Source organism: Saccostrea cucullata, unplaced genomic scaffold (genome assembly GCF_032062105.1).
Source record: "Saccostrea cucullata isolate Sc308-1 unplaced genomic scaffold, CSIRO_AGI_Scuc_v1 ctg275, whole genome shotgun sequence".
NCBI classification, from domain to species: domain Eukaryota; kingdom Metazoa; phylum Mollusca; class Bivalvia; order Ostreida; family Ostreidae; genus Saccostrea; species Saccostrea cuccullata.
Genome location: NW_026924241.1, coordinates 16663 through 31676, shown reverse-complemented (window position 1 = coordinate 31676; position 15014 = coordinate 16663).

Genomic DNA, 15014 nt, shown 5'->3' with positions numbered 1-15014 from the left:
TCCACTTGTTTTTTTCTCAGATTTATATTTGATGCTATTTTTTTTTCTTTGTTAAAGTTTAAGAAGCTAGTCAAAAGTTTTACTGAGGTTAAGGGTGGGAAAGACATGAAATATTGCCTGCGGATGTTCTATTATTATGCAGGCATTTTGAATAGAAATTCATTGTCGTTAATTGTACTTCCTCGTTTTTTTTTTAAAAACGGCCATTATAGCTTACATTAAGGGGACATTTTTTTTTTACTAGGACCAAATTATTCATTGACACTTTGGAGATTTCTTGTTATTGAAAACACACTCTCACCTGAAAGTAGTGCCATGCCTTGTCAGTGATATTAAAGTGTATAATCTGGAATTATCATTTTTGTGAGGGACCAATGTTCGTTTTTTTCTCTTGAGACGGCCTTTATATCCATACCAACTCTGTCAAAATATCAATTTATTGAATATTTATGCATAATATACAAGTTACCCATAAAAAAAAAAGCAATTACTGATGAGCTATGAAAATTTTAGTTCACGAACATTGACCTCAAATTAAAATGATTTTACAGAATGTGATATATTACTGTACATAAATTTATATTCAGCATACATATCAGTGTAATAAATTGTTAGCTCATTATCATCTAGCTACAATGTTGAATTTGTACAAAGTTCATGTAATTCTTTGAACAACAGGATGAAGTTCACTTGTAAGATATGTCATTCCCTTGCCTGTATAATTTGGTCATTACATTTTCAATATGGCAAGGATTTTTACCGTACATGTATATACATGTATATGTATAGAACTTCATGATACATGCACTTTTTTCCCAGTATAGCAAATAATTTTTGAATGACTGTTGTAGAAGAATATACTTTTTCACACAACATTTATCCTCTTTCCCATGTGTAAAAGTTTTCTGTGTGTTTGTTATTTATAGTTTTAGAACCTGCATTATTTAAGCGAGTTTAATATAAATTATAATTACTGTACTATTAATTTTAAAAAAAAATTTGCTTTATTCATATTAATAAATTCATATCATTTAAATGATAAAGAAAACACAGTTAAAAAGACAGAACATGTACATCTATTTTCATGGTTAATAATTCTGTATTTAGCAAATTTTCTTGAATTTGAACTTTTTGAAAGAATAAATGAAGTATGAGCAATAATAAATTCTTTATCTTATTTGTATTTTATTTATGTATTTTATAATTTATTTATTTATTTATTATGATGTTCTTCTTTCACTTATTCGGGAAGATGTAAAGCCAATATTAAGAAGCATTATATTTTACCTAAAATTACACAAATTGAATATTCTGATGGTCAGACCCATTTCAGCTATATTTCTGTGACCATTTATGTTTTATAACATTCAAAATAACTTTCAAGGAGTTTTCTTTTATCAATCACCTGTGGTGACTTTACAAATTCTATTCAGTACCCTTCAGTTGCATTTCAGTATTTTCCATTTACTCAGTGGCAACATTTTTATGCCCCATCATGAATATGGCCAGGGCATATAGTGTTTGTCATGTCCATCTTCCGTCCTGTCCACAGGCCTTTGGATCGCTTAAAAAAATGTTTGTGTAAAAAAAGATCAAGGCACGAAACTCTTACACTGGATACCCAATTTTGCTTATAAAATATGTTTTAATCAAATGCTTTAAAATGTTACTGTCTATTTAAATATTCATAGATAAACAATCTTCATTTCTACCAAAGCTCATTCCAAAATTTCATAAACTTCTCGAGATATTCTGAAATCAATTTTAAAAATGACCTACTTTTTTTACTCGAAATTAGCTTGAGCCCCTGGTCATTTAACATTTTCACATTTTAACATTTTGTGAATGTTGCAGAATAACCTCCTCGGTCTCGAAATGTTGTTTGAAAGATAAAAGCCGAGGCTTTTATATTTCAAACAACATTCTCGAAATGTTGTTTTATAAATCGTTCCTAGATTCTGTATGGATATAAACCCCCCCCCCCCCCCCCACCCCCACCCGTTTTGTACGAAATTCCTAGATCTGCTCTAAAATTGGCATGAAAATATAATAACATACGAAATCCCCTGGGAATAGTTACATACTAGTCACTCGGAAGAAAAAAAATTAAATAGTTTCTCAGGTTTTTAATTCTCAAAACGATTGAGGTTATTTAATAACATGTAATTTTTTTTTTATAGATTTTTTGAAAATTGAATTAGACGCAGGCGACGTCATTACGTTTTTACAGCATAACATCAAAGTTATTTTTGGAGCACCTCACTAAAATACTCATAAAATACCGAAAAAGTGAGATATTTTCAAAATTTATGCATATTTGCATTCAGAAAGAGACCGGCTATCAGAATTTACCAAAAAGTCAATTTCTGAAAATTTGAATTTAAGGGCCTTTTTCTCGTGACGGCAGTCATTTCATTCTACAGGCAAACATGCATTTGAATTGTTCAGATTTAATACGTGTTTCTAATCTGATAATTTTTTGATGACGTTCGTGATTTATTGGAGAATAATGTCCGCCGGTTTCCTTTGATCTTTACAATAATCGTGGTAGAATCACATGTAAACCACAGGCCTTTAGATTGCTTAGAAAAAAATTGAGGAGTTAAAAAAAAAGGTATGGAACCGGGAACGATGGAACAAATTTGGAATTTTGAATTAAAAGAATTTTATTGGCGAAAGTAGGTACTGGTACCCTATGAAAAGATCTCTATACCTTTATTTTTAGATCACCTGAGTCATTTATTCCGTCGTCGTGCATTTTCAGCTTCTTCTCTGAAACCACTGAACCAATTTCAACCAAATTTGGTATACAGCATCTATGGGTGAAGGGAAACAACAATTTTGAATTTCATGGTCCCTGCCCCCCCTCCCCCCCCCTGGGGCTTGGGGGATGGGGCCAAAATCATTAAAATTAGTGCAATCTTTAAAACTCTTCTTCTTTACTCCTGAACACCAAGCAGTCATTTGAACATTTTCAGCTTCTTCTCTGAAAACACTTAACCAATTTCAAAAATTTTGTATACAGCACTGGAAAGTTGTTGCATGATGCTCAGGTGACTTATAAGGCCCATGGGCCTCTTTTCTGTACATACAGTGTAGTTTTTTTTATCATTGGGTAAAGAGGATGTACGTTTATTCACAGGAAGTGCCACACCCTCTTTCAAGGGGGGGGGGGTAGGAATATGTGAACTTTTGGTGGCATCTTTTAAAAATCGTCTATTTAAGAACCACATGTCCAAAACATGAAATTTTATTTGAAAGTTTCATCACATAAGTTTGTTCAAATTATGACCCCCTGGGGTTTGGTCCAACCTGATTAAATTCAGGTCTTAAATATGTACGCTCCGATATTATGATGGTCGCTGTTCATACAAAAACGACCACTAGAATTGCGAAGTGTAAGAAAGACCTGATTTTAATCAGATTGATGAAATTAATACATGTAGGCACCCCTTCCCCCTTCAAGATACGTTTTAGTTTTATTGTTCATACAGTGCTTTAGGTCTATGTTTAAAGAAATTTTAGAAAAGTAAACAAAAGTACATAAGTACTAGTATTATGATTTTGAGAAAAAAAGTATCATTTTATCTCTTTTATCGTTATTAACTTAAGAAATATTCCAAAACAAGTTGCACCGTGACAGAAATATGTAGACAAAATATCCCATCGCTCTGTGATTCGGTCGCGCTATGACCCCCAAATAACATTCTCAGAACATATTTTCTCTTCAATAGATTATTATAGGTTCATCTTAGCTGCCGAACTGTAGCTCTCCGAAAAAAAAAAAATTGACAGACCGGAGAGCTATAGTGCCATCCATTGTATTTGCAAATGTAAACTGGTAAATATTCCAGAATGTCTTCTAACTTTACATCCCATCCCCTATTATTAACATCAAAATGAAATTCAGATCACCAGATGAACCATTTGGGGTCTTTGTCACTCGACGATGCCGATGATTTCTGCAGACTACGGATGCTTCATGGCGCGATGATGAACAACTCGGCAACGTGGGAAAGATGAAAGCAAACTATGATCTTACTCGGAAAATAATGACAGTGGCAAATATGATGAATAAATATTGAAAATTTTGGTAAAGCTACGATAAAATTGTTTCCAGCATGGTATATAGCTGCAATTGACACAATGATTTTTTTTTCACTTTTAAATGATTTATAAAACCATTAATTCGATTCTCTTACACTTAATCGTGATTTTATCAATTTCATCATTGACAAATTATTTATCAAACTAATTAATGAATAATATCTCATTTCAGGCACGTAGAAACGGGGGAGGGGGAGGGCTGCCCCCCTTTTTCCCAACATTACTTTTACTATTGGAATTGTTCATTGAAAGGCTACCTCCCCCTTTTAAAAATGATACTACGTGGCTACATTTACCCCCACACACATTGTAACGTATCGACCGCTCCTGCAGCCAATAATTATTTTATTCAAGAACTTGTGTTTGATGTTTTGCTTCAATATGGTATTATACCATGCACTCATTTGTGCAAAATACCTGATGATACGGGATATTCTATCCAGGCCATCATTAAAATATTGTTTGTTTGGAATTGCCGCCTGAAGGGTTTCCGACACAGGAGGGAGGGAGGAAAAAATTCATATATTTTTTTTAATTGAAGAAAAATTTTAAATTTTTGATAAAAATCTCAGTAAACAGTAAATACATTTTCTGACTTTTACAAAAGTATCTACCATCAACAAAAAATCCTAATTTTACATCTTCCTACTTTTGGTCAATAAATTTTTGTTTCAGGAGGGGGCATTTCAATGAGGCGGGAGGCAATTCCAAACAAACTATAATTTTATTTTGGCCTCAGGCCGGTAACTAGGATTTAAAAAGAAGGATGTACATGTATAGGTGGCTAAATAACCCACACTATCTGAGTTATTGGAATTTGCCTGTTTTTGATCTTACAGCAACGAAAAGTGGAGAGGGGCTGGGTATACAGCATTGCAATGCAAATTTCAGTATAAAAAACTACAGCAAAAGACTTGACTCTTTAATCATAACCCCTCCTCTCACCCTAACCAACTTCGCATTTTAGGAGCCTGCTTTATCATTGGAATTGCAGTTATCACAAAATAAGGTAATTTTATCTTTTTAGACATTTTAAAAACAGCTGTAAAATCAGATCGGGACAATTAAAACATCGTTTTTCAAGGGGGGGGGGGGTTGGCAAGTAAAAAGGTGTAACATTTTTGCTTAAAGGTGTTTTGAAATAAAATAGGCGCGTCGGAAACAAATTGAAAGTGAGGGGATAATTGAAAGGGGGCGCTAAACTATCTAAAAAGGTAAACCCCAACTTTCAATGCCTATATATTATGTATATATTTGCAAAAAGTGGGGGGGGGGGGGGGGGGGGCTAAGATCCCCCCCCCCCCCCGGTTCCGACGCCTATGATAAATTTCATAAATTGATAAATGTTAATAACTCTTTTTTTGTTAGAATGTAGAATATCCTAATGAATGTTAAAGATTGCAGCAAATTACAAATACCAATATTTGGCAGTAATGTTTGGCATGCTACCGGAAACACGTTTTTCATTTGGCCCGATCCAAAAAAAAAAAAATATCTGAAACAAAAATAAATTTTAATAATAACAATTAATTTCATTTTTTTCAGATTTATTTATCGAGACCAGAAATTATGTATTATTTATTCTTAAAGTCATTTGAACACACTTCCGCTGTTCCAAGCATGTGCAAATCGTGAGCTGTGTTCAGGTAAAGGCGGGCAGCCCAATTTCAGGTAGTGACTATGCAGATAAAAAGATACACATTAATCATAAAATGTAAGTTTTTTGTGAGCACTTTCGTTATGAATCGTTGATTTGTATGAAATTTATGATTAGAGGCAACTATAATGGGGTTTAGTGGTAAAGTTAAACGAATCATTCATGACCAAATAGATCATAGCCATTTTTAAAAAGAACCCATTCCTATAAATAGATTTTCTCTAGGACAAAATGCTGTTGGATCCTTACCTGCTGTATCAAACACGTTCGACTTCTCTCTTTCTTTGTCTTTTAAAAAAAATTCCTTTCAATATTCTGCCGTGTTAACTTGAAGGACAATTAAGACAAGAGATCCAGGTTTTTTCTTAGACGGGCCAGGGGGTATTTGAATAATTCTTGTTCATGAGTTTTTGATAGAAAGACCCCCCCCCAAAAAAAAAGATAAATCTGCATCTCACTTGTTTGTTTCTTTTCATAAATGACAACAACAGGAGTGGGAGAAGGAAGGGATGTTGGGGTGTCCTTTATTAGTTAACTTTTTGTTTAAATATATTAACTGAATTTTTGGGGATTTGGGTGTTTAGTTTCTGACCATATACATCCTTACTAGTATATATAGCTACACTCAGATAAAAGACCATAGATGACTGCACAATGATGTGTCTACATAAAGGGGCTTTTGCACTTGATATTGGTTAAGAAACTGTTCACAAGAATTTAACCAAAATTCATATTATTGATTAAAATTAATGTAGGTATTTAATCTGACATCTTGAGTTTTCATGTGACCTTGACCTTACTCTTTATTTTGTTGAGCCCAGTTTTAAATATAACTATTCAAGGTTTTTGTTATCAGAATTCACTGATACATATTGCTGGGAACTTTTCAACCAATTGTCATTATTTTCTGAGCTGGGACCTTTCCCTTTCTCCTGGTCTTACTATGCCCCATTTTATTACACTGTGTCAGACTCTGACATTCACCATAAAGTTGATCCAGCCATTCACCATTTTGAATATAACTTGTTTACAAAGAAACTAGCTGTTTCACTAAAATAAAAATAAATATTTAAAAACCTATTAATTTGTATACATATTATCTGACCTTGACCTCACTATGTTTAGCTCTACTGGTCAAATATACATCAAGAGCTTATGTGAAATCACTTTTGCCTGTCTAGCTGTCTGCACACATCTACACAAGTCTAATCTGTCTGTAAACAATTTTTCAAAATGCTACTCCTATGAAAAATACAAATTTTGACTAGAATGCAAAAGAACACAAAAACGATTGAACCCATAAAAAGGGTTGGTGTTTTTTTTTTCCATCGCACTTACAGGCTAACAAAAATGGCGCAACAAAAACAAAGATTTTGATTGGATTAAAAGTATTTTTAGGTGCTTTTCTATAGTAAAAACACAAGTTCTCTCTTTTTTCCCATAAAATGTTTTTAAAATCCATGTAATTATCTATAAAAAAATATTAAAAATCCTCAAGATTTTTTTGAAAATTTTAAAAATTAAATTTTGAATGTAGCAATTTTTTGTCAATTATTTCCCAAAAGTGGAAGGCAGTTTGTTAGCAGTTGTTAACCTTCCCAGTTTCATTTTTTGAGCAGTTTATTAGCAGTTCCCTTAGCCTTCCAAAAGCAAGTTGATTTAATATTCATAGAAATAGAATTCAATTTTTTTTTTTTCAACCAGTGTTCAAGTATTTTCATATTTAAAGTTTTTTACTGCTTGAAACAAAAAAAATCCATTTCCATTTATGGTTGTGTCTATTAATATTCAAAGCAATATGATGATGCTGAAACTGGTACACAAATGTCAATTGACATACAAAATATGGCTAAAATATTTCCAATATAAAACAATAATAATCCATTTAATAGTTAACAACAAAATTGTAAGTTAATTTTTATCAAATTTTCCTAAACTTGTTCCAGTTAAACAATTTTTGAAATACAAAAATTCTTAGCTAAATGTGTTTAAAAACACATTAAATTTCAAACATTTATTAAAGATTTGTTTATCACAAATTCAAACAACCAGTAAATTTTAACCAAGTCGAATTTCTCAGCCAAAATGACTAAAATCTGATCAAAACTTAATTCCTAAAAAATTCCACAAATATTGCAAAAGTTGCTAAAAAATCCTTAAAATAACCCTGGCTCTTCTTAAAATGATACTAAAAAGAAATTATTTAATCTAAATCAAACGCCCAACCTATACTAATTCCTTATTCCTAAAATACAACTTCTCCAATCAAATCATAACCTAACAGAAAGCAAAAATTCCTAAAATCTCTCTCTTTTACACAATTAACTCCAACAATCCGAAAAAATATTGTAACTTTTATGATCCAGCCATTCACCATTTTGAATATAACTTGTTTACAAAGGCAATAAATCTTCTGTTTCACTAAAATAAAAATAAATATTTAAAAACCTATTAATTTGTAAACATATTATCTGACACATGACCTCACTATGTTTACACAACTTTACTGCTGCTATATAATCACTAAGAGCTTATGTGATAGTAATGCACAACTATTTCAACTCATGTGATCACTTAAACTGTCAATATCACCTATCAACTCTGTCTATCTATCTGTTGTAAACAATTTTTCAAAATGCTACTCTCTATGAAAAATACAAATTTTGATAACTAGAAAAACTGCAAAAGAACACAATATAACGATTGAACCCATATATAAAGGGTTGGTGTTTTTTTTTTCATCGCACTTACAGGCTAACAAATATGGCTCAACAAAAACAAAGATTTTGATTGGATTAAAAAAATTTTTAGTTTTCCGTTGATTATCTTTAGTGAAAATTGAGCCCAACATTTTCTCTCTTGAACCCAATCAAATTAAGTAATGTTTTGCATGAAAATGCTTATAATTATCTATAAAAAAAATATTAAAAATCCTTCGAATATGTTAACTTTTGAAAATTTTGAAAATTGACTTGGCGGTAGGCAAGACTTTTGATATTCTTGTTTCAGCAATTTGTTTGTCAATTATTTAACACGTATTAAAAACTTTTGTATTTTAAAGCAAATGTATATACCATATACTCGCCTATAAGTCGGTTTTTTGGGAGTTAATATCTGGTCCAAAACTCTGTGCCCGACTTATAGGTGAGCTATAAAAAGAATGGTATTATATGAGATAAGTCCATGTGAAAAAAAGCTTATTAAGTACAACCAACTTATAGGTGAGTATATACGGTATATCGTACATTTTAATTTTTTTATGCTGATAATATCTAAGGAATTGTTACACATTTGCACTCTAGTATGAAAATGAATTGAAATATTCTTGTTTCAGCAACTTGTTTGTCAATTATTTAATATGCATTAAAAATTTCTGTATTTTAAAGCACATGTATATCCTACATTTTATTTTTTTTATGCTGATAATATTTAAGGAATTGTTACACGTTTGCACTCTAGTATGAAAATGAATTGAAAACAAGCAAATTCAAAGAATTGTGGTCCCCCGCTTTTGGTGTCTTTGTGGGTGAGATTTTATTTTTTATGACATATATTGTGTCTAATATGAACATCCAATCATAATTCATTTATTTAGAAATAATCATTGATGTTGATTTTTTTAAGGATGAAAACCCTAATCCCGACCGTTAAAAAGTTATGGCCAAACTTTAAGTTTTTTAAAAGTAGGTCAACTCCAAGGTCAAGATCAAAGGGTCAAAGTTGTTGATATCAAATGAAAGGTCTTCTCACAAGGATCACATATGTGAAGTATGAAAGCCCTAGCCATTACCGTTCAAAAGTTACAATAGGGAATCCAAGTTTTACATAGAAATATATAAAGGAAAAATTTTTAAAAATCTTCTTCTCAAGAACCAGTTTGTCAGGAAAGCTGAAACTTATGTGGAAGCATCCTGGGGTAGTGTAGATTCTAAATTATAGAAATCATGACCCCCGGCTGTAGGGCGGGGTCACAATAGGGAATCCAAGTTTTACATAGAAATATATATATATGAAAAATTTTTAAAAATCTTCTTCTCAAGAACCAGTGGGTCAGGAAAGCTGAAATTTATTTGGAAGTATGCACCCTGGGGTAGTTAAGATTCTAACTTGTTAAAATCATGACCCCGGGGTAGGGAGGGGCCACATTAGGAAGTCATAGTTTTAAATAGAAATGTATTGGAAAAATCTTCTTCTCAAGCACCAGTGGTTCAGGAAAGCTGAAACTTAGGTGGAAGCATCCTGGGGTAGTGTAGATTTTAATTAAATTATAAACATCAAGATGGGGGTTGGGAGGGGGTAGGGGGCCACATTCGATGTAAGTAGAGGTGAAATCTGGTAAAGAACTGCATCACCAAAGCTACTCAGGTGAGCGATGTTGCCTATGGACCTCTTGTATTTTTAAGCACTTTTATGTCCTATATTGATTAGACATGCATGGAAGATGCTTCTAGTGTGTCTCATTGTACCAGTCAAAGTTTCAGATGCTGCAATTTCAGCAAAAGAATGACCAGGTTAATGTTTTTGGAAGAGGTTAACATTTTTGTGCAGTTTTTGGTGTAGGTCTCATTTCCAAGGAACTATAAGCCCTTTGTTGACCAAACTTGCATGGATGATGCATCTAAGGATGCACACTACCAGGCTTGCTTCGGATGCTGAATCTGACCTACATTTTCTGCATGAGTGAACAGGTTAAAGTTTTTGGTGCAAGTTTCATTAGCCCTATAATGACCAAACTTGCATGGATGGTACATCTTAGTATGCATACTACCAGACTTGCTTTGGATGCTGAATCTGACCTATATTTTCCTGATGAGTGAATAATTTATAGTTTTTTGTGCAGGATTCATTTCCAAGTAACTATGAGCTCTTTAATGACCAAACTTGCATGGATGATACATCTAAGGATGCATTCTACCAGGCTGGCTTTGGATGCTGAATCTGACCTACATTTTCTGGATGAGTGAAGAGGTTAAATTTTTATGCAGGTTTCATTTCCAAGTAATTATGAGCCTATGCTGTGCAAACCTGCATGGATGATACATCTTGGGATGCACATTAATGGACTTACTTCGGATGCTGAATTTGACATACATTTCCCAGACAATGGACCAGGTAAAAGTTACGGGTGCAGGTCTATTACCAAGAAACTATAAGGCTTATATAAACCAAACTTGCAAAAATGATGCATCAAGGGAGGAAAACTCACAAACATGCATGCTTCAGATGCTGGATTTTAATTACATTTGTGTGATGAAGATTCAAGAAGTAGTTTGAAGTTTTTTAGGTCACCTGAGTAACTCAGGTGACCTATTGTTATCTGTTTTTGTCCGTCGTCGTCCGTCGTGTGTCGTGTGTTAACATTTGAACATTTTCAGCTTCTTCTCTGAAACCAAAGAATCAATTTGAACCAAATTTGGTATACAGTATCTATGGGTGAAGGGGAACAAAAATTGTGAATTTCATGGTCCCTGCCCCCCTGGGGCCTGAGGGGTGGGGCCAAAACCACTAAAATTATTGCAATCTTTAAAAATCTTCTTCTTTACTCCTGTACATCAAGCAGGCAAACTGCTGACATGAATGTAATGAGCATTAAGTCTTCTACCAAAATTGTGAAATTCATGGCCCTAGGGTCAGGGGTTCTAGTGCTAGGGTGGGGCTATATAGATTATATAGTGAAAATGCATTATTTCTTTGAAAATCTTCTTCTCTGCTCCTGGGTATTAAATAATAACTAAGTAAGTACATAGTTATGATGAGCAAGGGTGCCTCTTTCAGATTTGTGAATTTTATGGCCCCAGGGTCAGGGGTTGTGGTGTTAGGGCGAGGCTCTATTGATTATATAGTGAAAATGCATTTATTCTTTGAAGATCTTCTTCTCTGCTTCTGAGTATTAAATAAACTAACTAAGTACATAGTTATAATGAGCAAGAATGCCTCTACCAAAATTGTGAATTTTATGGCCCCAGGGTCAGGGGTTCTGGTGTTAGGGTGGGGATCTATTGATCATATAGTGAAAATGCATTTATTCTTTGAAAATCTTCTTCTCTGCTCCTGGGTATTAAATAAACTAACTAAGCATATAGTTATGATGAGCAAGAGTGCCTCTTCCAAAATTATGAATTTTATGGTCCCAGGGTCAGGGGTTGTGGTGTTAGGGCAGGGCTCTATTGATTATATAGTGAATTCTTTGAAAATCTTCTTCTCTGCTGCTGGGAATTAAATAAACTAACTAAGTGCATGGATATAATGAGCAAGAGTGCCTCTACCAAAATTGTGAATTTTATGGCCCCAGGGTCAGGGGTTCTGGTGTTAGGGCGGGGCTCTATTAATTATATAGTGAAAATTCATGAATTCTTTGAAAATTTTCTTCTCTGCTCCTAGGAATTAAATAAACGAACTAAGTAATAGTTATGATGAGCAAGAATGCCTCTTCCAAAATTGTGAATTTTATAGCCCTAAGGACAGGGGTTCTGGTGTTAGGGCGGGCTCTATTGATTATATAGTGAAAATACATTAAATCTTTGAAAAATTTCTTCTCTGCTCCTGGGTATTAAGCAGATGAACTACCTGTTTTGTTTTGATGAGCAAGGGCCCTAATCTTGCAGAATTGTGAATTTCAAGGCCCCGGGGTTAGGGGTACCATAGGGGGGGGATGGGTTGTACTTACCGTAAATCTGGAAATTTTTACGTCGATTTTATTTTGCGAATTCGGGTCAGAATGCTGTTGATTAATTTTTACGTTTCAAAATTTTGCGAATGACCTCTGCTTTGTTTACATTTTCTTATTGGTAATTTATTTTTAAGAAAAATATTTTTGCAAATGCAATGAACTCGCAAATTTGCTAAAAATTTATCTACAGCAAAAATTTACAGATTTACGGTATATACTGAAAATGAATGAATTGTTTGAAATCTACTCCTTGGTATTAATCAAATATTTTTGAAAAGCAAGGGTGCTTTTACAAAATTTGTGCAATGTGTGGATCTAGGCCTAAGGGTCAGGGATTCATGTGTTGTACGGGCACTACTGATTATTGCGCTGAATATTACTGATTAGTTGAAATGCGTTTCAAAATTGTGAATGCCATAGCATCTGGCTTAAAACATGAATCAAATTCAATCACTGGAAAGTTGTTGCATAATGCTCAGGTGACCTATAAGGCCCATGGGCCTCTTGTATATAGGTCTTTTCCAAAGTATCAGATCAAAATTGCAAAAATTATGCATTTTTGGATGTATATACACTCTTTGTTGAGTAATTATGTGACTTTGCCTTACTTAAAGACAACATTCGTTGAGTTGAGCTCTGTAATCTCTGATTACCTATGTTTAGCTCTAGTGGTCAGAGTACATTATTCTTTTCATCGGTTTTTGATTTTGATAAATGGTGTTGCTGTGGTTACTAAAAATAGAATTTTCTATTAAATACTTGAAAATGCTATTCCAAATACAGTTTTAGTCTGATTATACTATGGGTTGCAAGTAGACTACCACTGATCGAGGTACATAATTGTCTTTTTTTTTATTTTGATCAGTGTTGTTGCCATGGTGACAAAAATTGTAAAGTTTATTAAAAGCTACTCCCACAGTTGTAGTCTTAATTATTGTAATCTTGCCATAAAAAGATACTTAATCAAAAATAATTATTTTATTTATTATGCCTTCCCCCCTTCGAAGGAGGGAGGGCATATTGCTTTGCTGTTGTCTGTCGGTTGGTCAGTGCATGGGTCTGTTGGTCCACTTAGTTTCCATTCATTTTCTTCACAACCGTTGCACATTTAAGAAATAAACAACGTTATTTAGTGAACATGGCATTATGAATAGCAATTGCTCTGCTGGCATATTCCATGATGCGCGTTAGCGCATCATGGAAAATATGCCAGCAGAGCTATTGCTATTCATAACGCCATGTTCACTAAATGATCCTTGTTTATTACTTATATTTGCATTCTTTGATGTTGTCAAGAATATCAGAGGAAATCCTTGATTTACATAAGGATGTGGCTTGTTTTCTTCAGTAAAGAAAACACACGGCTATAAAACTAGTATACCTGATCATTGCACCTTTTCTCTAATAAATCACAAACAAATTGTACAGTATTTGCCTCTTAAACACATGCAGTTATCTGGATACAAGCTGCACTTCGTCACATTCTCTTAATTTTTCTTTTGATGCAGTTGTGACGTCATCGATCAACGTTATTTAAACCCTCTGACAAAAATCAATAATTTTACTTTATGATGAAAAAAGGAAATGTTTTATTAATAACTAACTCCAGAATGTTTTGCTGTGATTTTTAAAGTTTTTCTATTTATTTTTAAGAGCTGAAATCGTTCTTGAAGTAGACATACTATAAAGAATTTTTGCCTTTTCTGAATGTTTTATCACCCAAGTGTGAAGAGTTATCGTTCTTTGTACAAATATGCAAAAAATGATAAGAAAAAATATAGGCCTAATTATAGCAGTTCTCTTCAATTTTTAAAAAGTTTTATTATACAATTAAATACATTGACCAAAATTAAATTTCTAAAGATATAGATAAGCAATTTTAAATTGTTCTGAATTTCTTTTTTTTTTTTCAAAAAATATTATTAAAAACTTATATTTATTTCTTTTACGGAACATTTCATATATATACTTCTCAACACTCTATATAACTGTAGTAGAGCTTGTACTACACGAGTGCGAAAAAATCTATCCTAAAAAAAGAGCAATTTTTTTTCATGTACTCATTTTAAAGTAGGAGCAGTTGCTGTCTTTTTCTAGAGTGCTATGAACGCAGTTGAAATCTGCAGGTTCATAGTGGGAGAGAGCAGTGGATATGCAAATATACGACGTACAATAATGTATAATAAATGAAATTTGAAATACAGATTTATCAGCTGAATATCTAGGTCAGATTCTGTATTAATTGGTAATGATCGCACCATTTTTGTTGGAGTTATGTCCCTTGGACTCAGAAAAATTCCAATTATTTGCAGTTTCTGTTCATTTTCTTTGCAGAGGTTGCAACCCTGAAAAGAAATTTGGTATACACAGATTTATCAGATGAATATCTAGGTCAAGATTTGTTTTGGGTACGATTGCGCCATTTTTGACAGAGTTGGAATTGGAATAATTCCAATTTTGGGGATGGGAGCATATAGTGTTTTACAAACATCTCTTGTTGCTGTTATAAAGATTCAAGTCCAAACTGCTACTTTTCTCTTTCTTTGTTATAAGTACAAACCAGTAGAGTTACATTCTCGA